The 23,527-nt window shown below is 34.7% G+C and overlaps 1 protein-coding gene across 1 annotated transcript in view; it reads left to right on the top strand.

Annotated features, from left to right (window-relative positions):
- Positions 1–12,874: 12,874 nt before the first annotated feature.
- The window catches only part of LOC123538529 (uncharacterized), a 194,074-nt gene continuing 183,421 nt past the window's right edge, over positions 12,875–23,527 (top strand). Inside the window, exon 1 of the mRNA XM_045322688.2 lies at positions 12,875–13,009. The gene's annotated coding sequence lies outside the window, so the exon portion shown is untranslated. The remainder of the gene's footprint in view (positions 13,010–23,527) is intronic.

The raw sequence follows: 23,527 nt of genomic DNA, 5'->3' as shown, positions 1-23,527 counted from the left end.
ACTTCGCAAGAGACGTTGAAGGGGAAGGCGAAGGTTGAAATCTCAAACTCTCTTCTGTAGAGTCACAAACCTCTCCTGACTTCGAATCTCTTGTTGAATCCAAAGACTGTATAGGGACATAAGTACTATGAAAGAATGTGATATGTATGGCCAAAAACCAACTGCTGCAGACTTTTAAGCGAAAGTTACTTCCTTATAACCCTCCATAGTCAGTACCCTTTCTTCAGCGTAGAGAATAATTTGTTGATCGGTGAATGGAAAGATCATGAAACAAACACACAGTACAGTCAAGCCGTTGAAAATACGCAGAACAAGTCTGAGATTTTCACATGATCTTAATACCGTAGCACACCTAGGTATTTAGAAGACATTCGAACGAATACGTGCCAATTATTTTTGGCCAGGAATAAGAAAAGATGTAGACAGAATGGTCGAAAGGTTTAATAAAACGCTTGCTAGGATGCTTAGCATGTTTGTGGACGAAAATCACACCAATCGGGATGAACATCTTCCATGCGTCATGATGGCCTATAGATCATCTGTTCTGCCAACTACTCCCCTAATATGTTAATGTTAGGTCGTGAAACCACAGCTCCACTTGTCATAATGTTTGAAATGCCCCCGACTATGTAAATCAGTGGGTGTGGGAATTACAGGAGACATTTGAAAATAGTTACAAAGTAGTTACGGAAAACACTGGCAGGTCAATGAGTAGATAAAAATCGTATAGGGACACTAGAGTTTCATATGAGAAGTTTGAGCCAGAAGATTTAGTTTATGTTTTTTTCCCCTGTAAAAAAGTAGGTTGCTCTTCAAAATTTACCTCATTGTGGAGAGGTCTATTCAAGGTGAGTGAAAAGATTTCTGTTGTTCTTTACAAAGTTAATTATGGCAGAGCAGGCGTTATGCAGGTCATACATTGTGACAGAATGCAAAGATCAAGGAAACAAAATTTTCAAGGTCAGAATGAAATGGAATCTGAGGAAATACAAGAAGATTCAGTTGATGCAAAAATACTGAATAATAAGTCTAGCATACAGGTTAATGGTAAAGAAATGCTAAATAAAGACGTAAGTAGTGAAAGGAGAAGAAAGAAAATAGAAAAAGAGAAAACTCCACAGGTCGTTCAACACAATAAAAACGAAAATCTTGCAGGCTCGGTTTGATTGAGACTGTTCATGGACGGTAGTGGAAATGCATGCTATCGTTCACGCCCTATAGCAACCGGGTTGAGCTGAACTCAACATTACACATGTTAAAAGTACAAAAAAAAAAACATTTAGAGACATCCGCAGATGTGCACATGGAACCTTTAATGCTACACTTGTGTGTAATTCTACGAAAATCGGCGTATGGTCCCCAGTTAAAATAAGCCATTCTGGCATAGGGATTACATATTTATAATCAGTTCAAAGTTAAAACTTTGATTTGGTTATGCCAAGAAATTGAGGTTTTGACATTTTATGATGTTTCGTTAATTACTAAATGAAAAAAAAAACCCTGTTGATATTCAAGTTTAGGCGTAAAAAATTGTTTGTTTCCGGTATCCCGACCTACACTAAATTTTTGGCCCGACCCTTAATGTTTTTATGGCCTTGGAGAATTTTTTTTTTCAACTTTGCAAAACTGCACTTTTTATGCTTTAAACATTGCCAGTGATGTTAGAAATCAACTTACTGATGCTCTAAAGGCATAACCCCCTTATTTGTATCCATTCTGACATAAAAATAATTTCCGAAAAGTCTCCCTTAATAAAAATCAAAGCCTTGAGATGTCTGGTGGTTGCGGGTTTTGCTATATTTATTTTCATTGTAAATGCCAAATGTACATGTATAAGAAACAAAATACTAAGCCCGCCCACTTAGCTCAGTAGGTAAGAGCGTTGGTCTACGGATCGCAGGGTCGCGAGTTCGATCCTCGGGCGGGGCGTATGTTCTCCGTCACTATTTGATAAACGACATTGTGTTTGAAATCATTAGTCCTCCACCTCTGATAATTCATGTGGGGAAATTGGCAGTTACTTGCGGAGAACAGGTTTGTACTGGTACAGAATCCAGGAACACTGGTTAGGTTAACTGCCCGCCGTTACATGACTGAAATACTGTTGAAAAACGGCGTTAAACCCAAAACAAACAAACAAACAAACAAAATACTAATGTGCCTCATATCTAAGATAAACTCTGCCTAACCTTACATGAACAGCTGGCAGTCAGTGATGTAACCATGGACTGGAATACCTAATCATTGACAGGTCTTATATAATCTAAATGGCCAGTGTGAATGGATAGAGGATGAATAAGAACTGCTTGATCATTGATAATTCATCCGCATTGTTCATGAATGGGACTACTTTGTGTAGCACATGAACATATTCTTTGGATGTGAATTGGAATCAAATAAAGATGCTACATGATTGTCAGAAATACACTTAACTTTGGTAGCGGGATAAACCCGCAACCAAAAAATCCAAAAAAAAAAAAATTCCAACCTACCTACCCTAATTTTTTTGAGCATGTTACCGGAAGGCAATATTGACATTCTGAGTTTCGAGTTTAAAGTATCTTTATTGTCATGTCAAATTAAAACATTATGTTTCGTTTAGTAAAAGCAGTCGTTAAATAGCTATAAAAAGTTTTTCTATTGTGAAGTTTCGTAAGACTGGTTTTAAGTTAAAGCGTGGGTAGTGTGACAAAATGTCTCTGATACTCTAATTAGATCGTTCTTTTAAATTGCTGCCCTTGAACCAAACTGCTCTAGATAGGTTCTACTTAGTTCTTTCCCCTTTATTATACTGTTAATCACAACCCGTACGTATTTGGGGTAAATTAAAGCATTGATAGCATTCATATTTCGTTAAATCATTTAGTATTCTGCTGTTTATGATGCACTTTCGCTGTTTGAAGCTTTATTTTAATAGGTATCAATAAACGCTTATTGTTTGCATATATACGTACACGTATAATCAGTCAATGTCAGGACGGCGTTCTTTCAAATGAATATATGTATTTTTATCCAATCAGTGGACGTTTTACATAGTTATATTTAGTAGCCTTACGCATTTCACAGAAGAATGTCCATGGATAAGTAAGGTGGCTGGCGCGCGCGAAGATCAAGAAGCAAGTCAAAGGACTTGGCTTCACTTTAGATGACTCTCAGTGCGCAGTTGGCGCTCGAAGGAGACACATCGGTAATGATTAATTATTTAATTATTTGTTGCACTAGTCAAGCTGGGACTTTGGGACGACAATGCCAAGTAAACAATTTATTTTAAAGCAAAAGACATTCGTTAGCTAGATATATTGAAAGGCATTTGAGGCTTATTATACTAGTTGCACCAGGGCTTTAGGCTGAAATTTCTATGTAGAACAGATAAGAGCATTCTGTGTCTTTATTGATCAAACGGTCATAGAAGCCTGGGTCGTGGTATTCGATTTGTTATTTTAGTTAGGCCTTTTGTTGTAAGTTAAGGATTTAATTTTTTTTTTTAGAGTTAACCTATCCACAAACCCACGACCCCTGGATTGAGCGGACAACACCTTATCCACTAGACCACCGATCCACCATTTTAGTGTTATTGCATTCTAATACTTTTTCTTGTCTTTTTATGATATTAATTAGTGTATTTCTTATCTAGACCGCTTGGATAAATAATAAGACCCACCGAAATGTGTTACAATAGTCTCATGAACAGACTCAATCAAACCACGTCTGCAATTTTCACTGTTTGCCTTGTTCTCCATGCTTCCGGGGGATCTATTTTTCAGATTTTACATAAAGTATTACAAATTTTATCCTCTTTATACTGTTCAACAGTTTACACCAGTATAGTTGATAATTCTACTTTTTATTTGCAAAGATATTGGCGTAGTCCACCATATAACATACAATTAGGATTTATAAAATTAAACAGGAGATATTTGATTTGATTTATTTAATACTGTCATGGTTAATAAGAACATGTGACATTTACATCTATATCTACGGGATACTCCCAACAATCAATTTCTGATCATAACTGGGAGGTCGGGGCAGTTGTTAAAAACATGTTGCTATATTACATGATACGTGATGTGCATGTGTTAAGAGAGTAAGAGTAGTTCTAAATAAAGCTTAGTTAAAGGTAAAAACAGGACGGTGACATTAGTACATATAGGAGTCTAGGCCAGATGTGAAGCATTGAAGGTTCACACTGTCCTTAATGTTATAAGGAAAGGCGTTCCATTTTTAGCTTAATGCGTTATCATCTGTTGTTGTTTTTTTACTCCTTTTTCAAATAGACAGTTCTATTTTCCAAGTGAACAAATCATTTATTTTTTTTGCATTGATATATATAATAATTCAAGACATATAGTGCAGTATTTTTATTATTATAACTTTTTAAATAAAAAAAATGCCCTGCGTAATGCCTGCATTTTTTAAACCATTAAGTACTATATTTTTATCACATTTAAGAACTATAAACATGAACTGAACTTTTTGTTTTTATCTCAACTGCCTTTTAAACATTTCGAATAAAATTTTGGTGAAAAATCTATTTGCCCCTAAAAAATTCTGTTTGTGATAAAGAAATGTGTAACAGCCGTCCCCCCACATTAATTATTTAAATAGAAGAAGCAAAACTTTAATAATTAAACACTGATTCCGATACAGTTTTACATATTGATTATGAAAAAGGTGAAAAATGAGTAATATGCTATGTTTTAAAGAAAATAATTACTAATGTGTAAAAGTTGTCTGTAACATCCGTCCCCGTAACATCCACGCACTCCCCCCCCCCCACCCCCCTTAGCATGGCAGCTAATAACTTGTATATCTACTTTATTTCAAATTTATTTATTTGTTGGATTTTAAATTACACCGACACAATGTAGGTCATATGGCGACTTTCCAGCTTTAATGGTGGAGGAAGACCCCAGGTGCCCCTTCGGACATTATTTCAGGCCCGAGCGGGCACCTGGGTAGAACCACCAACCTTCCGCAAGCCAGCTGGATGGCTTCCTCACATGAAAGATTCTATGTCCCCGGCGGGGATTCGAACCCACAGTGGTGAGGGGCAAGTGATTTGAAGTCAGCGACTCTAACCACTCGGCCACGGAGGCCCCTACTTTATTTCAAAGGCTAAATGAACATTGTTAAACTTATATTTACAAAACCAGGAAAAAAATACATCAAAACCTTTTTTTGTGGTCCTAATGTCTCATTTAAAAAAAAAAACAAAAAAAACCAAAAAAACAACAAGCAAATTCGATGAATTGGTATCCCCCGCCGAAAAGGTTTGTGGTAAGGAATGGCAAAAAAATATATCCGGCAAAAAGTTAAGGATGTTAATAAGAAGCAAATAATTTCATTAGTCAAAATCATTTAACAGAAAACAAATGTTTAATTAAAGAGTACATAATAAATGTATGATACTTTGATCTTGACTAAAGAATTTATTTTGAATGGGATATGCTTACTGTAATAAGCTTAGCTTTTAAAATTAAATGCAGTTAATTGAAATGTGAGCTTGAAGTTTAACTGGAACGAAATATTGTCTTTGAGTGGTTTGGCACCAGGTATTGCTGTTTAACATGAACATTTGAACTTAAAATAACAGATGTCCTTAAGAGAACACAATCAAGTAAGATATGTATCTATTTATTTTTTTAGGGGGGTGGGGCTGCGGGGGAACGGGTGAGGGAACAAAATTTCACATGTTGATCATAAATATTGATGGAAAATTAAAAATGAAAAAAAATGGGTGAAGTGGGGGGGGGGGGGGGGGGGGGGCAGAGGATGCATGATTAGTGGTGGGCACGACTGGGCGGAGGAGCGAGGTGGGGGGAATGGTACAACTTGCATGTTGATAAATATTCATGGAAGGTTTGAAAGAAATCTAAAATAAGGAATGAAAAAAAAATAAAAAAATTTAATGGGGGGGGGGGGGGGGGGGGGGGGGGGGGGGGGTGAGGGGTGTGACCAAAGCAAGTGGGTGACCAGGTGTGGGTGCGCAACTTCACATGTTTATAATAAATGTTCATAAAAAAGAATGAATGAAATTCTGCCAAATGGTAAGTTTGTTATGTACAAATATGTGGATTTTTAGACAATTAAAGGGCAATAACTCTGAAGTTACAAATGAAATCCGTACGAAATTGTGTATGCACAACCACATTATAGTGCTCTAAATTCTGTTTAAGTTTCATAGTTCAAGGTCAAATATATCAAAAGTTATGATGCAGAAATTGCCATATCTACAGATCTATAGTACCCTATATAGTTAACACTAGAAACTTCTAAGGGCCATAACTCTGGTGTTACTTGGGCAATCTGACTGAAACTTGATGGGCCCTATAACTTCATAGTGGTGAACATGTATATGAAGTTTGTTTGAAAAAAATCTAAAATAAGGAATGAAGTATTTTTTTTATTTTTTTTTTTTGGGGGGGGGGGGGGGGGGAGGGGGGGGGGGGGTGTGATCAAGGTAAGGCGGTGACCAGGTGTGGGTACACAACTCCACATGTTTACAATAAATGTTTATGAAAAAGAATGAAAGAAATTTAATGAAATTCTACCAAATGCTATTGTTATGTACAAATATGTGGATTTTTATACAATTAAAGAACAATAACTCTTAATTTACATATAAATCCGAACGAAATTGTGTGTACACAACCACATTATGGTGATCTAAATTCTGTTTAAGTTTCAGAGTTCTAGGTCAAATATATCAAAAGTTATGATGCAGAAATTGCCATATTTATAGTACCCTATATAGTTAACACTAGAAACTTCTAAGGGCCATAACTCTGGTGTTACTAGGGCAATCTGACTGAAACTTGAAGGGCCGCAAGAACTCATAGTGATGAACATGTATATGAATGACCATTTCCTAGATATGGCTCCGGACGGACGGACGGAAGGAAGGACGGACGGACAACGCCAAAACTATATCCCTCCGACTTTCGTCGGGGGATAAAAAACCCAACAAAATTTAGCAATTTAAAAACAAATTAAAAAGAAAATGCATTTTTAGAGGGCGGGGAGGGGGGGGGGGGGGATTTTTTTTACTTAAATGATGAAAAAAGTGTAAAAAGATGGTATGATTTTGAATAGTATGTTCATGCAAATAATCAAGAAACAAAAAAAGAAATTTAAACTACAATAAAATGTCTTCATTATATGCCTATAAAATAAGGGGACGGGTGTTACAAAAAAAAGGGACAGATGTTACATTATTTCTATGTCGAAGTATTTTTCAATTTAATTTTTTATACTTAAATAGGTTAAAGCCATGCAAGTCTTTCCTGTGAATTTTAACATTTTAGTCAATAAATAAGGCAAAAAATTTCAAATTTCTTGGTGGCAGAAAAAGTTGCAGATTAATAGGTGCTAATAACATCTTATCAATTAGTTATAAAAAACTGAACTTCAGCGGCATGAACTAATAAACAAGTTAATCCCCTCTCATAAAATTGATGAGGTCAAAGGACCATTTTTATTACCTAATTGGATTATGATTAACAATAAATGGACCCTGACCTTGCTCCTGTAAAAACAATATTAAATTCTTAACTAGCTTTGATTAGACAAATTGGTCATATCTCACCAAAGGAGGGGGAGGAGCTACCTGACGGAAAAGGAGGGGGAGGAGCTACCTGTCGGAATATGCAAATTAGAAAAGTGACCAGTGCTTAATTAAATTTAATGCTAAGAGCCTATAAATTCATATGTTTGAAAAAAAACAGTATTGTTAAAGTTCGCAAACATTGACCAACAAGCTAAAAGAGAAAAAGAGAAGAAAAAAAGAAGTCCGAGAGAAAAACTGAAACGAAATAAGATATTATATTGAAATTTGAAAATTAACTTAATTAAGTAATATTTGTAATTGAATTCAATATTAATTCATGTATTTCTGAACAAAATTATTACTCTACATTAAAAGTTCAGTGGTGCCAAGTAAATAAAATCATTTTTTAAAAAACAAAATCATATATATTGGCGAGGCTAGATGTGATTTATGTCACTGGCAATGAGATTTAGTCACATAAATGCATATTTATGTAGATCAAAGCTTTATAAGAAGCTAAATCTGATGTACTTTATACCTATTCATTTGCTTATGAAAAACAATGTTCTATAATATCCATTCCCCCTCTTCTTAGGGATATTTGTGTGTTATTTTGAAATATATTTGCAACTTATTGACTAACAAATGAAATGATTATATTAAAGATGTGTTTGTTCCTTTCTTTTAAAGCTGTTTTGGTAAACATCCCTTTGTGTTTATGTTTGATATTGAAAACATAAAATTTTGTACTTTCTTCTTCCTGAAATCTTGGGATTCAACAAATGAAAAAAAAAGAATAGATATAATATCAGAAATATTTCTGTTTTATTTGTTAAGGAGAACCCATATAACAACAAAAATAAGAAATTGACATCTAAACCGCAGAAAACCTCGAACAGAATTTAACATTTAATATGTTTATGTAACATCTGTCCCCTTGCTCGACTGCCCGAGGAAAAACTAAAAAAAAAAAGAAGAAATGATAACTAAAATGCTATCTTTTCTTTGCTTGAATGACAATATAGACATACTACGGCCTTAAAATATATCATCCCGCCGCTTTTATATGCAGTCTTATAACTCTATTTTTTACGGCAATATGCCTTGTTCAAAGAACCCGATTTGACAATTAATAGATGTAACTAAAACAAATTTTGTACAAATCATTTTTTTTCTCTGAATATCGCATATTGCTGAAAAATGTAGGAAACAGAGTTAAAAATATCAAGTGATTTAATTTCCTCCACGTAGGAGTTAAAAATATTTTAAAAGGTAGTCGATTCCGACACTTTCGAAATATTTACTTATTTAGTTCATGAAAATAATTGAATACAATGAATCTGAATTAAAAAGCACAGTATTGAAATAAATGCGAATTGATCAAGTTATAGTGATGGATAGATTGTTTTCTTTTAATATTGAAAATTTATACTTTTACAACTTCAAATGCATAAAAATAATATATTAAAATTATATAAATCAAAATAATTGGGACAATTATTTCTAATTCAAATGTTTTAATTAAGTGTCCTTTATAAAAGAATGACATAGTGTCAGTTTTTCACACCTTAACACATTCTATGTCGTCTGCGTTTTCCAATATCCTTCTTTACCTATATGGTCTGCATAAGAGAAAACCCTTCTTTGTGTATGTGGGCTTCAGTCACTCTATCTGTATGTGGTCTGCGTTTTACCCTGTCCCATTTTGTACAACATTATTAGGGATGCATGTATTCTTCTCTGTTCTAATGTCTGCCATTTAAGAGTTTCAAGTATTGATGTTACACTGCTTTGGTATGAGTACTCATTCATGACATATCTGAGTGCAACTCTTTGTAACTTTGTGGACGTATGTTTTGTAGGCAGTTTCTTTGATATTATGGTTATTACATTAAATCCATGAATCACTATAGCGATTCATATTTTAATTTGCCGATTCTATTCTGTCATTCATTTCGCATGAACACCTGATAAAAAGTTTAATTTCTTATATTTACATTATATTTCCTTTCCATTTGTAAACAAGAGATTATTATAAATTGCACATATTTTGTGGCATTTAACACTAAAATCAGCTTCCCCGCCATTCTGTGCATCAGACGGAACAACTGCGATGTCATCTAAGGAACGTTCTCCCTGACTATACGCGGACGTCGTCAAAACAGTGGCTGGTTATCACTAAGCAGCGATGATGTAACGTTTGCGCCTTTTCTTTTGCTGTTCATACGAAATGAACATCATAATTTTCAATGGAAAAGAATAGTGCGAATGTAAATATTAGCTTTTGAAGATATAGTTTCAATATGTTTTTTCCATCTAAAGTCATCACTGATGGTAATCCCCAGGTATTTAGCATTTTCTGTAATTTTTTGTTCTTGATTTTGTAATTAGTATGGAATGATGGTGTTTTTTTCTTTTTTTGGTGATTCTTATAATTTTGCATTTATCAGGATTGAACCGGTCAGTGTAAACACCCGGGACACCCCGTGATACCACGGGACACCCCAGGATACCTATATTTTTATAGAAAGCTTTGAATATAATTGTTTTTATTGCAGCTTTATCAAATTAAACAATAAATTGAGCATGAATATAGGTGTATCGTAAGTAGCAGACTCATAACACGAACCCCGGGACTCCCAATTCTTCTTCGCGATTACAGTCATAAACTGCATACAATGGGATGCCTTATTTCCCTAAGAAAGCTTGCAAATACTTATTTTGTTATTTAGATGTACTTATTTCTGAAATAAATAAAACATAAATTCAAGAATATTATAAGTAGGCTATACTGCTCATAAAGCATACCCCGTCACTATTATGCAGTATGCGATTCTCGGATGAATCAGGCGTCCCGGGGTTCATGTTATGAGTCTACTTATATTCATGCCCAATTTATTGCAAAATATGAAAGAAAAAATGCAACAAAAACAGTTAAATTCAAAGCTTTCAATGAAAATTAAGGTATCCTGGTGTGACCCAGAGAATCCCGGGGTGTTTACCCCGACCCGAATTGAATTCCATAGACTATTTAATATTAATTAATTAAGTTCATTCCCATTCTTCTAATTTTGTCAAATCATCTTGAAGTTTGTTAGCGGCTACTGATGAGTCGATGGTGAGATAGATGATGGTGTCATCAGCGAATAAGCGTATTACCTGTTACAGAGTCAGAAAGGTCATTGATGAAACAATGGAAGAGACTGGGCCCAACAATGAACCTTGAGAACCCCTGACAGAACTGGTAAAGAATCAGGATTTGAGCCTTCAACTATTACAGATTAAGAGCGATTACTAAGGAAAGATTGACTGAGTGGGCTCATTGGTTGAGAGGGATAAGACGCTTTCCTACGGATGTTAAGGCCCCTGGTTCGAATCCTGGCTACTCCCATTGCGGTGTGTCCATGGGCAAGGCACTTTATTAAGATTGCCTCAGTCGAACCAGTGGTAAATGGGTACCAGCAAATTGCTGGGGGTAAGGTACAATTGGTTTTAACTGTTTTTAAATAGGGTCTCACAAAAAGCTGTACAGAGCTTATGTTAATTGTTTCACAAAGCGACGGTAAATAAAATTTATCTTTACCATCATCTTTACCTTTACTGAATCCAAGATAGACATGTTTTGTTGATACAATGTTTCTTGAGTTTATACATAAAATACAAAGGAAGTGTCTATCCGTCCGGTAACCGGACGCCTAGCCTGCGTTCTAGTCGTCCGGTTACCGGACGGCTATCAAATCCTCGGGGGGATTTTCTAGTCGTCCGGTAATTGATTTCTTAATGGATAAGTAATGATTTTATATAGTTATAAATGTTATTGACTTAAAATATCAATACTTACCTGATTTTTCAGTCGATTAAACGCAAGAGATCGTGTTTGTTTACAAATCTGTTGATATTCTATTTTTAGAAATGATAAAACATTGATCGCCGAACGTCCATATGCTATTTTGTAAAAAGTGATGTTTTTTTCTAACGGCCGAAACTTTAATTATTAAAACACAAATTTATATATATTTTTTGAATAATGGAAAGCTTAAAAAAGGCAATGCATTCATTAATTTTGACAATTATAATTATTTCAAAATAAAATGGATTAATTATGAACGCTTAACTACTGTTTTTCTTCAAGTTTTGAACATCACGCTGCCGCTTTTGAAATTAGATGTTATTTAAAACAGCTCTAATTCATTAATAAATATTTGAATACTAAAATATGAAAATTGAAAGTTCTTCAAAACTGTTCTAATTTTAAAAATTCCGATCCCATAAAAGCCTCCAGATGAACATATTTTAATAAGTGACGTCACGTTGATCTCGCCATGATTGAGTTCGGCAAACTTCCATTTTATCGGCTGAATAATGCAGTGATTTATTGTAAATGTTTATTGTATGTATTTACACAAACTTTTGTTTACAGATAAGTATCGATATCTTAAGTAAATAACATTAAAACTATATAAAATCATGTCTTATTCATTAGAAAATCAATTACCGGACGACTAGAAAATCCCCTGAGGATTTGCTAGCCGTCCGGTAACCGGACGACTAGAACGCAGGCTAGGCGTCCGGTTACCGAACGGCTAGACACTTCCTAATAGGCCCTACAAAGTAAAATAAAATGTTAACATGTAACAACCGGAAAAGACAAAATTATACAAAGTAACAGGAGAATGAGTAACAATTACATTGTAATCATAGCGAGCTCGAGAATCGAGCTTTACGGTAACGCAAGTATACTTTCACACTTGGTGATGGATTTGAAAAGTTTCGTCGGAAGTTTTAAAAAAGCGCACCCTAGCGGACTGGTGCTCACAGGAAGTACTTCTTTCCGGAGTGAATACAGAACTTCATTCAATTGCTAAAAATTACTCATCACTTAACAATAATGAAAAAAATGATTTCCAGTTGTTTGAAAAAAATATTGTTTTCATTTAAAAGATCAAGCATCGGCCAGAAAATGGAAAAAATGTCATAATAAGCCAAAAGAAACGGGAACGCGGTAATGACGTCACCGTGACACCGGCTTCCCATAAACTTTGCAACGTATGATATTCACTGTTAATAGGTATGGTGACACTAAATGTAGACTTTTTAAGTGAATAGGTTCTCCTGAGTTCTTGTGACTAGTGAATAGTTTCTTTGTGACAAATAAATGATCCATAATATTTTCAGATAAATCCGATTTCTTTGAGCTCGCTTTGAGGCTTTGCCTTATTTCATATTATTTTTTCTCCCACATTCAAGGATTCCGGACCAAGGCAATTAGCATGGGATCATGACAGTAACACTTTGTTGTGATTACTAATTCTTCGTGGTATTTCATCTCGCACTTAACAAACAGAACGAGATGTAATTACTTCCTGTGTAGAAATTTAGTAATCTCTACCGACAGTTTTATGATATATATTTGCTTTAAAAGGAAAACAAAAGGACGAGACATAAAAAGATATCACCCTAGTAAGTTAATATAGAGTTTTGTTTAAGTTTGAACTACCAAATCTTGAGCTGTCAGCCTGTACATGTTTAGTCAAAAGTGACACGAAATTCGGATAACTTGCGACACATAATCTATTATTTTCTAAAGTCTGTTCCATTCCAAAGGTTTACCCCAACTTTGGAGTCATATGACAAAACTACGACACTTACCGGCAAAGTAAACATGGTTTGATAAACTAAAAAAAAAGTCACCCTCGAGAAATTTAACGATTTTTTTCTGCTTTGCCAAATATCCAAATAAATGACAAATTTATATTTTCAACGGCAGTCTCCCATTGTAATTTCTTGTCGCCATTGGAGTTTGCTCTCTAATATGAAGTATTGCGGGAAAATTCTCGTGAATTTTATCGGGAGCGACTCAAAACTCATTTCGTTCACAATTCACTACAAGTGAATGCATGGGTGAAATGAAATTTTGTGTTTAAAAAACATGTTATTTAGATCTAGAAAAAATGTAAATTGACTCACTTTTAACCTATCAAAGTTGTAAACACTCCAAAATTCTTCCAAGTCTTCAATAGCTCTATCCAATCCTCAATGAATCAGTTGTAAACAAACAAGCTCTTTAAAGTCTTTTACACATCGATGAAATTTAGGCATCAATCGCACCATGCCCTTGAAACGATGACTTGTTCAATTTAACATCATTTCCAAACGCATGGTTCAAAGATAACCTGTATTTTAGCATCCTTAATGAAGTATTTACAGTCCGCCACATATCCAATTTCTTTCACAATGAACACAATATTCACCCTATCGAGTCCCAGTTGTGTATGCTTCTTTTTCTTTGAAAGAAACTTATGACGTATGAGATAAATGACGTAGTATTGCTGGCACTATGCAGATTTATATGAGGCGCACAAGGGAAAATTTACATAGGTGTACAATCAGCCCATAGAAGATAGAAATCTTGAGGTGTGTCATGCTATAATCATATTTTACTTTTTGAAATTTATAGATCTATTTAAACAATGATTAATTCTTTATCATTTCGTCAACCTATCTGTTTTATTTTTTTTATAATGTTGCTGTTTATATAAAAGCATCTCCTTTTTTAAAAGCGAAATCGGATAGTGAACCCATTCTCTGTTTTTATTAAATTATTATTATTATCTTTATTATGCCAGATTTACATTTGACTTAAATAACTGGTAAAAAGTCCAGAGAGCAGTCATAGAACGTAAAATATTGTTATTCATAGCCGCCGATTTCAATTATAAAAAAAATATCCCCGAACTATCGTTTATCAACTTTTATTGTCCATCAGAGCTACGATGTCCAGAAACAGATTTAAACATTTACAAACTATTTTCAAATCATTCATGAATAATTAACGCTAATGCGAGCTGAAACTTGTTTTCTTTCCGTTAAAGTTTTGCTTTAGTCTTACATTACTCCAGTCAGGGTTTTTTTTAACAAAGGTTTGATATTTTCTTTTTGTTTCTAATCATTATTTTTATATATCCTATATTCCTGTTGAATTTGCAGTCTGGAGTATGCTTTTAAATTCCACAAAGGTATGAGCGCAATCGTCGCAAGTGTTACGTAACTTCAGATTTTTTTGCTGGATTTAACGAGCACAGATTAATTATTGTCTCTGGCACAAAGTCTTTTTAATAAGGTCCACGGAGACAGATTGATAATTCTTTTCTTTTCGGTCGGTGCTCACACGTGTAACATTTGGCACGTGACGAGGCGCGCGATCGAAGAAAATATGATAGAATGATCAAAATGATAAGCAAAAAGTGTAACATAGGCGTAGGAGCAGCGGGACCTGAAGGACACCCGGTGTACAGCATGTATTTTGCCCCCCCCCCCCCACCCCCTCCATCTTACCTCCCCGTCGTTTCCCGCACTTTTAATTAAAACAAGAGGGTTTTTTTTCCTAGAATTAACAGAAAAAGTCCATTTGAGAAAGCATTTATATAAGAATTTAGACTAAATTACAGGGGTGTAAAAAATTTTTTCCCACCACTCGCCCTGCAGGACTAATAGCCAGTAATATCTACTCGCCCTTAGTGAACAGCCACTCGCCCTAATAATTGACACTTTTAATACTGTCACTTTTATGAAAGGAGTATTATGTACAATAGTATTATTTCCCGAAAAATATTTATTTTGAAAAGTGTCAAAAAAATGTGGACACAATAACCATCGTCCATCCACCCGTGTTGAAAGAGATGAAAAAAACGTTAAAGATTATCGGTAATTATTCAGTTGATAAATTAAGTAATTGACCTTGTTTTCATGATCAATTTACACCCCCTCAAAGAGCTAAAAGAAGTGTGTCAGTATCTTGACATCTGAAGTGGAGATCAAAGCGGTATTTTTGCTTGAGATTGTCATGGCATTACGTCATGTTTTTTCGCGCCATGTGACACATCACTGTTTGATCGTACCGCATCGGTTCTTAAAGGTAGTCAATCACATTAATTTTGAGGAACATTTTCTGACATTTTTCAGTATTTATATATTCTGTTAGAGATTTATTTAAGGAACGAAAAGACCCATTACATAAAGTTAGATACCTATTGGAAATGTATGATTTATTACTTCTTAAGAAATTTTGTAATTATCTCCCTTTAATACAAAAGTGTTTAAAACGTGGATTATTTCTTTTAATTTCAATATAATTTCTAGTTTTACATTTGCATTTGATATATATTGGAATATTACAACTATCTGAAACAAAAGGCAAGTTTTGAAACAAAGTGTAGCTTTGGAATTGATTTATTTTAAATCTATCTGGGTTGCGCAACCGAGATAGACAAAGGGAGGTAATAATAATTTTATAAACTTGCATTTCTAATGAATTTGGCAAGATATGTTCTTGTCAATGCAAATCTTTTACAACTCTAATACAGTAGTGCTTTTATTCATAACATTCCTTAGGCAATGTATGTTGGTTGGGCAACCAGGATAGGAAAATCATAGTTTAAACATTCTTCCAGTGAAAATCTGATGTGTATTAAGAACTAATTAAACACAAATAAGTGTAAATTATCAGTTGGTAAAGTCTTTTAAAAGTCTGAAAGTTGACCAAAATCTGATTAACCACCTTTAAAATTGCTGAGAAATAGAAATCAATAAAAAGTTTCTTCTTTAATTTGTTATCAAAAGCGAATGTGCTATATCCCGTATAAAAGGTAAATGTCTCAAACGATAGTTACTATAGCAGATATCCTACCTCTGTGACCTATTTGCCCTCAAGGAATTTACATTATTGTTTGACAAAAAAAAAACTTTTAAATTGTTGGTAAAAAAAATACATGTACAAAGATTCATTTAAAACTTAATAAAAACCGCAATGACATCACATTGCTTTATTTTAAAATCGCATTTCTATTTACGTTCATGAGGTCAGGTACCCTATTCTGCCGCACTAACAGAAATCTGTTTGCCAAAAATCGTTTTACTCTATGTATTGTAATTGCTGCCGCTTTTTCATTATTTAAGATTTTTTTATTCTGTTTTTTGTTCTTTCTGGTCAAAAGTCTGAATTTTATGCCCAGAGTATTCATCATTTATTTACTTTTCGAAAGAAATAAGTATCTAAGATCGCGCTGTTTGAATTTTTACAAATGATTATATGAAAATTCGACCGTTTTTATAGAATTTTGCCTACATTTCTGTCGATATCTTATTAAAATCATTATAGAATTCAAATAGTATTATTTCTCAAGAGGTGTTGAAAACTTGAAGCGAAAATGTTAAAAAATGAATGCACTACGCACGGTTTTTGTGTACGTGTCGATGTAAATTAGATATTTAATACGACAGGTCGCACGTGCTTGTGGAATGGAAAATTACCGGCATGACGTTTTGATATCTTTACGATTCGCGGGTAAATTCCAGTCAATCCAGGTAGCGACTGAACCATCTCAAAGTTTGTTGAGGTTTTGGAGTTGTAATTTCTGAATTTTGGTAAAGTAAGGACGTAAAAAACCACTCGCCCGATCGGTCGAGTATACAGCGAGGTCCACTCGTCCTACTCAGACTTTAACTCGCCAATGCGAGCGGGCGAGTGGAATTTTACACCCTGTCAGTAAAACGTTAAATTGTTACCTTTGAAAAAGAGGCCATTGTCCGTTCTACATTTTTTATCCACAGTGGTGACTAAAGGAGTTTACATGCAACATAAATATGGAGTCTTAAAGAAAAAATTTGTTTACGTTATTACTTTTCTGTATGTTTTCCGTCACTGGTCCAATATAAAAATTTGGCCTTTCAGTGGAACATTTACATAAACTGATATTTCTTTATAAATTAGATCTGGGTCCTAAATATAACTAAAAAATACAGAAATGTTAACAAAATTATTTAGGAAAACCCAATATTTCTATTTCTAAACGGTCAAGATAGTTTTTGTAACTATGAACGTATTTCAACGCAAATATTTCGAGTAGTAGACATCTAACCATTTTATGTTTAAAACATTTTTTTCCTTGTCCTGTCCGTTCAGATTAATGTGACGTGATTGAAAGGGAATATCCTTACGGACTGCGAAGTTTAGTTTCCACTTTTATTAATTAAATCCATAAAAATACTCCCGGGAGGTAATATCTATCTAGGTCACATCCACAGAAGTCAAATTATATTATAATTTTCCGGTCTAACAACAGAAAACATAATATAAGAAGAATACCCATGTGTTATTAAAATATCGAGACGCTCGCACGCACATTTGTTTTTAGAATGCCATTGATTTTTGTGTTTGTTTCTTTCTATTTTCTTATTTATTTATTTATTTATTTATTCATGTTGAGGTGGCCTGACATGAATTCCCCAAGAATTAGCATAATACGATAACAAACAGAGTATTTTCAAATATTAACTCGGGCGTTTTAATTTTGAGTTGACCCCTAGTTTGTTGCGCTACGGACGCCACCATATTGGAAAGTCGACGTAACGTCATATAGCATTACGGCCTATGGGGAAAAAAGAAAAATCCAAGATTATATCTTTAAAATACACTTTATTGAAAAAATGAAAAAAAGGTCTAGAGATATTGATGTATGGTATATAAATATGTTTTTTGGACGATTTTATCGATACTGATAATTCAGAAACGAGGTAAACGTAATAGGTGGAACAGACTTTAGTCTCAATTTTTCGACTGCAAGGCAGGCCAATTTCACAGACTGACAATTACTGTATGTCTTTAAAGTAAATCCTGGGAGAGAAAATACAAAGGTCCCTGGGGCTCGAACCCGGGACCTCAAGAGGAATTCCAGACGTTTCACCCCCAAGACTTTTCCTCCCCTAGACCAGGCTGGTAACATTGCCCGATCGAGCTTACAACATAAAAAGTAATATTTCTTGAAAAATAATGAAGATATTTCTTTCAAACTTGGTCCATTTATTAAGCATAACAAGTGATATAAATTAGAATAAAAATATCTTGCTTCCCTTCAGTTTAGATAGAATTATTTCCCGTTTTCAGATTTTTAAGATGCATAATCTTTGAAGTCCAAAAAAAATATGTTCTAATGCTAAGTTTAAAACAAAAAAGGGTTCAATGGCTTTCTAATGCTCTTAATTATTGCGCCAGTACATGAATGTATACATTTTACTGTGCTTTCACTTACAACATTATAGAGAAATGTTAGTTCTAAAAAAATTGTTCATACATCTGCAATAAAAACAAAGTATTTACCCTAAATATATTGAATAAAGGTATTGGCGCACAAGTTTGGAGCAATAGAAAGCCATTGAACCCTTTCCTGTTTTAAACATTGCATTAAAACATAAATTTTTGGGACTTCAAATATTATGCATCATAAAAATCTGAAAAAGGGAAGTAATTCTAACAAAACTGAAGGCAACAACGTTATTTCTATCTTAATAAGCATCATATGTTATGCTTTATAAATGGACCAAGTTTGAAAGAAAAATCTTCATTATTTTTCAAGAAATATTAGTTTTATTTCGAAAGCCCGATCGGGCAATGTTACCAGCCTGTAGACTTTTCACCCCCAAGACTTTTCACCCCCAATTTAACAAACCCTAGACTTTTCATCCCCAATTTTCAATATACTGAAGATATTTTGAAATATTTTGTTATTTGAGATTTAAAATTACATTTTTTTTATTTCTTATAGGTTGTTGGGGCATTTATGAAGATAACTGCTACTTTCCTGACCATAATTCTATAAGTGGTACCCTGAATTTAGGGTAATACAATCAACTTGGTCCATTTTTTTAAACTTCTATTTATTCTGTGACTTCATAATGATTTTCACTGTAAGTCAATTTTTTAAACTCTTCATGTGTGTTGATTTAATCAACACCTTTTGATTGACAGAAATAGACTTAAGTGTTAATCTTTTTATCTCTTCACAGGTGTTGTAATTTAATCAACACCTTTTGATTGACAGAACTTAAGTGTTAAAAGATAAATGGATTAATTTGCTAACCTGTAGTATATTATTCTTTAATATGTCACATGTGTAACAGGAATCCACCTATAAACTGGAATACACTTTGCATAACCTGAATACACCTGTATTTCTTTAATTAATGGTATTTTTGAAGGGTTTTTGACAGAATTCAATCATATATAATTAACATACGAAAGGAAACTAAAATACGTTCATGCAAAATAGTTTTATATGAGATTGAAATTTGGTGAGCCTGCAGGAAATTCCCTTAAACCTACCATAACACCTTCCATATACATACTAAAAATTTGAAATGTAGTAAACGTGTAACCAATGTAAGCGGAAAACACACTGACAGACGTGGAGGTTAAAAGTGTTTTGCCTACAAAATGGAGGTTTTCTCAGTAGTTAGGACATAATTATAATGATTGTATTTGGAATGAGCTTTCCAGACATGTAATTTTTAGTGGGATGAATTGGGTTTAAATATATGTATTTGAAGCCTCCAAATTTAGCTACGCGATTTGCTTCGCTGGTTAAATATACACATTATGTCATAGAAGGAAAACTTTTCGCATTGTTTTGAATGGTTAGTGGGTTATACGTGGAGGAGAGATCCTGTGCAAAAATTATCATAATATCGCGACTCATACAATTAGTTGGACTAATTATTATCTAGCTCAAATTCCCCACAGCAATTACGTCCTCTTATGGTAGATAAATCACTGCAATTGCGAGTTGTTTAACCAGATTTGTTTTTTTTTTTAAGTTGCATTATTCGCATCTCGATGGTAATATTTGCGCACATAATTATTCAAATAACAAATTGAAGTGATTTTTGTTAAAAATATCCATTGGACATAAACTGGGCAAACAACACTGTATGCGGACATCAGTATCACAAACATATCAACAAACAAATTCTGTTATTAGAACTGGAATTAGACCTCGCATAAGTTGTTGATTTTTCCACACGAGGTGACAATACCCGTGACCTTTTCCTCACCAACTGACCTGAGCTAGTGAACAGGTGTACACCCATTCCCAGCATCAGCAACCACCCTTGGATCAATAGGAATGTTAGGTGTGCTACAAGGTTTGAAGAGGCATTGGTTCTAACGTGCCAGGAAATCTAATACTCCAGCAGACTGGGCAAAGTACAAAGTTGTCAAACGGAGAGTCCAATGCATGTGCCTCTCAACCCATGACAACCACGTTTCAGATATGCTGACCGAAGACCACGAAAATCCCAATGCCTTCTAGAATTACATCAAATTCAAGAGAAAAGATAGCTTTGGTTGGTGTGTCAGTGTCTGCTGTCAAGATGGATGGCCTGATACATTGTGGTAGCACCTTGGTCTTCACAAAAGAAGATACAGCAAACTGCCCAACTCTGCCCCCAAGTCATACACCACACCTAGCTGCCATACATATCAACAGAAAAGGTGTCCTTTAGGACTTAGCTTTAGCTACTGAACAATCTCAAGCCACATAAAGCAGCAGGGCCAGACCAAGTCTCGACCAGATTACTCAAACTGGCATCTGAGGAACTGTCTTCAGGCCTGACCTGGCTATTACAGCTTTTATTTACCTTGGCAAAATCCCAGATGATTGGAAATCCACCCTCGTCTCACTGATCTTCAAGAAAGGCAACTTTTTCCTGCCCATCAAACTACCAACCAATCTCCTTGACTTATGTACTTTGTAAGGTTCTTGAACACATCATTCACAGCAACATCATGTACCATTTTGACATACATTGTATCCTCCTCACAGACAGCCAACATGGTTTCCACAAAAGGTATTCCTGTGACACCCAACTTATCACCACTATCAATGATCTCGCCAAAGGCATAGACAACAACCATCAGATTGACACAATCTTACTTGATTTCTCCAAAGCCTTCCACAAAGTTCTGCACTGAAGTCTATTACAGAAACTAGATCACTATGGTGTCCGGGGAAACATCTCATGCATCAAAGACTTTTTGTCATCAAGAACCCAGCAGGTTGTCCTTGAGGGCTCCAGTTCAGCTACCATCTCAGTCACTTTAGGTGTTCCCCAGGTCCTCTTCTCTTCCTGGTTTACATCAATGATCTCTCGTCCAAGGTTAAGTCCACAGCTTGATTGTTTGCCGATGACTGCCTTCTATACAGGATCATCAACACCAAGGAAGATACACACCAGCTGCAACAAGACCTTGACAACCTTGCATCATGGGAGCATGATTGGCAGATGGCATTCAATCCCGACAAATGTGAAGTTATACACATCATCACAAAGCGACACCCAAAAATCACCCCCTACAGCATTTACAGCATTCAACTGAAAGCCCTGAAATCGCCCCCTACAGCATTCACGGCATTCAACTGAAAACTACAGACAACACTAAATACCTTGGTGTTACCATATCAAATAACCTCTCCTGGAAAAAGCACATTGACAACATCACTAAAAAGGCAAATTCCATCATGTCCCTTATCAAGAGAAATATCCGTTCTAGCCCCCAGAGTACCAAGGCCAATGCGTTCAACACCTTTGTCTGTCCAACTTTGGAAGCATGCTTCATCAGTCAGGTCCTCTCACTCTGGAAGTCAAATCAACCAACTTGAGATGGTCTAGATTTGTGAAGAACAACTACGCCTGAACTAGCAGCGTTACTAATATGCTCTGTGAACTGAGGTGGGACAACCTACAAGATCGACACAACTCCTCAAGGACTACTATGTTCTACAAGATCAGGAACAATCTCATCGGCATAACTCCCGACCCATCACTTCGTGAGGCCTAGACCACCAGAGGCCATAAGCAGCGTTTCTGCCAAATTCATGCACGAATAAACATCTTTCAGAACAGCTTCTTCCCTGCCACCATTATCCTATGGAACAAGCCGCCTCAAATTGCTGTTGGCTAGACAACCGTGGAAGGTTTCCAACTGGTTCTGGCCAACCAACACACCTACTAATCTCTTAGAGATGTTTTTATCAACTTTTATTCTACTGTGTATAGAGGAACTTATTTGGAAAAGGTCGGTCCTGCCAGCTGCACATGTGTAATATAGTTTTATCAAATCGCGAATATACTCCATACGGAGGGAGACAATTTCTCAAGATGATGACGATGATGTTTTACAAATGAAACAGGCTGCTGGAAGAACAAATTTGGTGGTGAAACTCTGTTTCTTTTTAGTAACATAGAAAGTTGAAAATGATAGTCAGTTTTCATAAATACAGTGCTCAGCAAATAAAAAGAAATTTCTACAGATGACGGATTACCTCGCAAGTATTTTATAAGTGCAGAAATAAAATCGTCATCAATAGGCATTTACTAGCAACCACACATAAACCAATAATCCCTTTAGAATACACAGTAAATTCACGAGTGATTGTTTTTAATAAGTGGCAGTGGCTAGGGGTCCGGTTACCGGACCTTTAGACAACCCATACAGGGCTGACTAGAGATCCGGTAATCAATATGAATACTGAGAACGGTAATTTACAAAGAGCTAGAGACTATTTTATCTTTAAAAACGGGAGATGATTTCAAAGTTTGTTCTCATATTTTCTTGTTGTTTTAAATACATAGTAAGTCACAGGAAACAGAATTATTTATAATTCTTTAAATTGATAATTTGAGATAAGAATTTAAAATCTAACTTTTTAGGAGCAATTTGTACTTTATTTATAAATTCATGATAATAATAATGCAATATTCAATTTCCTATTGTTTATGTCAAAATAGATATAAATATTATGTTTATGAAATGCTAAATTTAAAGAAAATAATGACGCTGAACTATTTACTGAATTTAGAAAAAAAATGTCACCTCAGCCATTTTTAGCAAACTTTCTAAATTTAATCTAATACTTATTTTCTTGACAACATTTTAGAAGTTTTCATCAGTTTTGTACAATGGAGAAATAATTGTTTTTTAGCTCTGTATGCGAGTGATATTTAATAACTTTTTCATTCAAACTTTATAGTAATGCATTCATACAAAAACAGTGTTTTTCCACAAAATTTATGTGAATTTTTAGCAGGACTATTCGAAGAATAGTCTAGCTATTCTACTCACCCTGGCGTCGGCGTCGGTGTCTG

Source organism: Mercenaria mercenaria, chromosome 18 (assembly GCF_021730395.1).
Source record: "Mercenaria mercenaria strain notata chromosome 18, MADL_Memer_1, whole genome shotgun sequence".
Lineage (NCBI taxonomy): Eukaryota > Metazoa > Mollusca > Bivalvia > Venerida > Veneridae > Mercenaria > Mercenaria mercenaria.
This window is presented reverse-complemented; position numbering and strand designations above follow the sequence as displayed.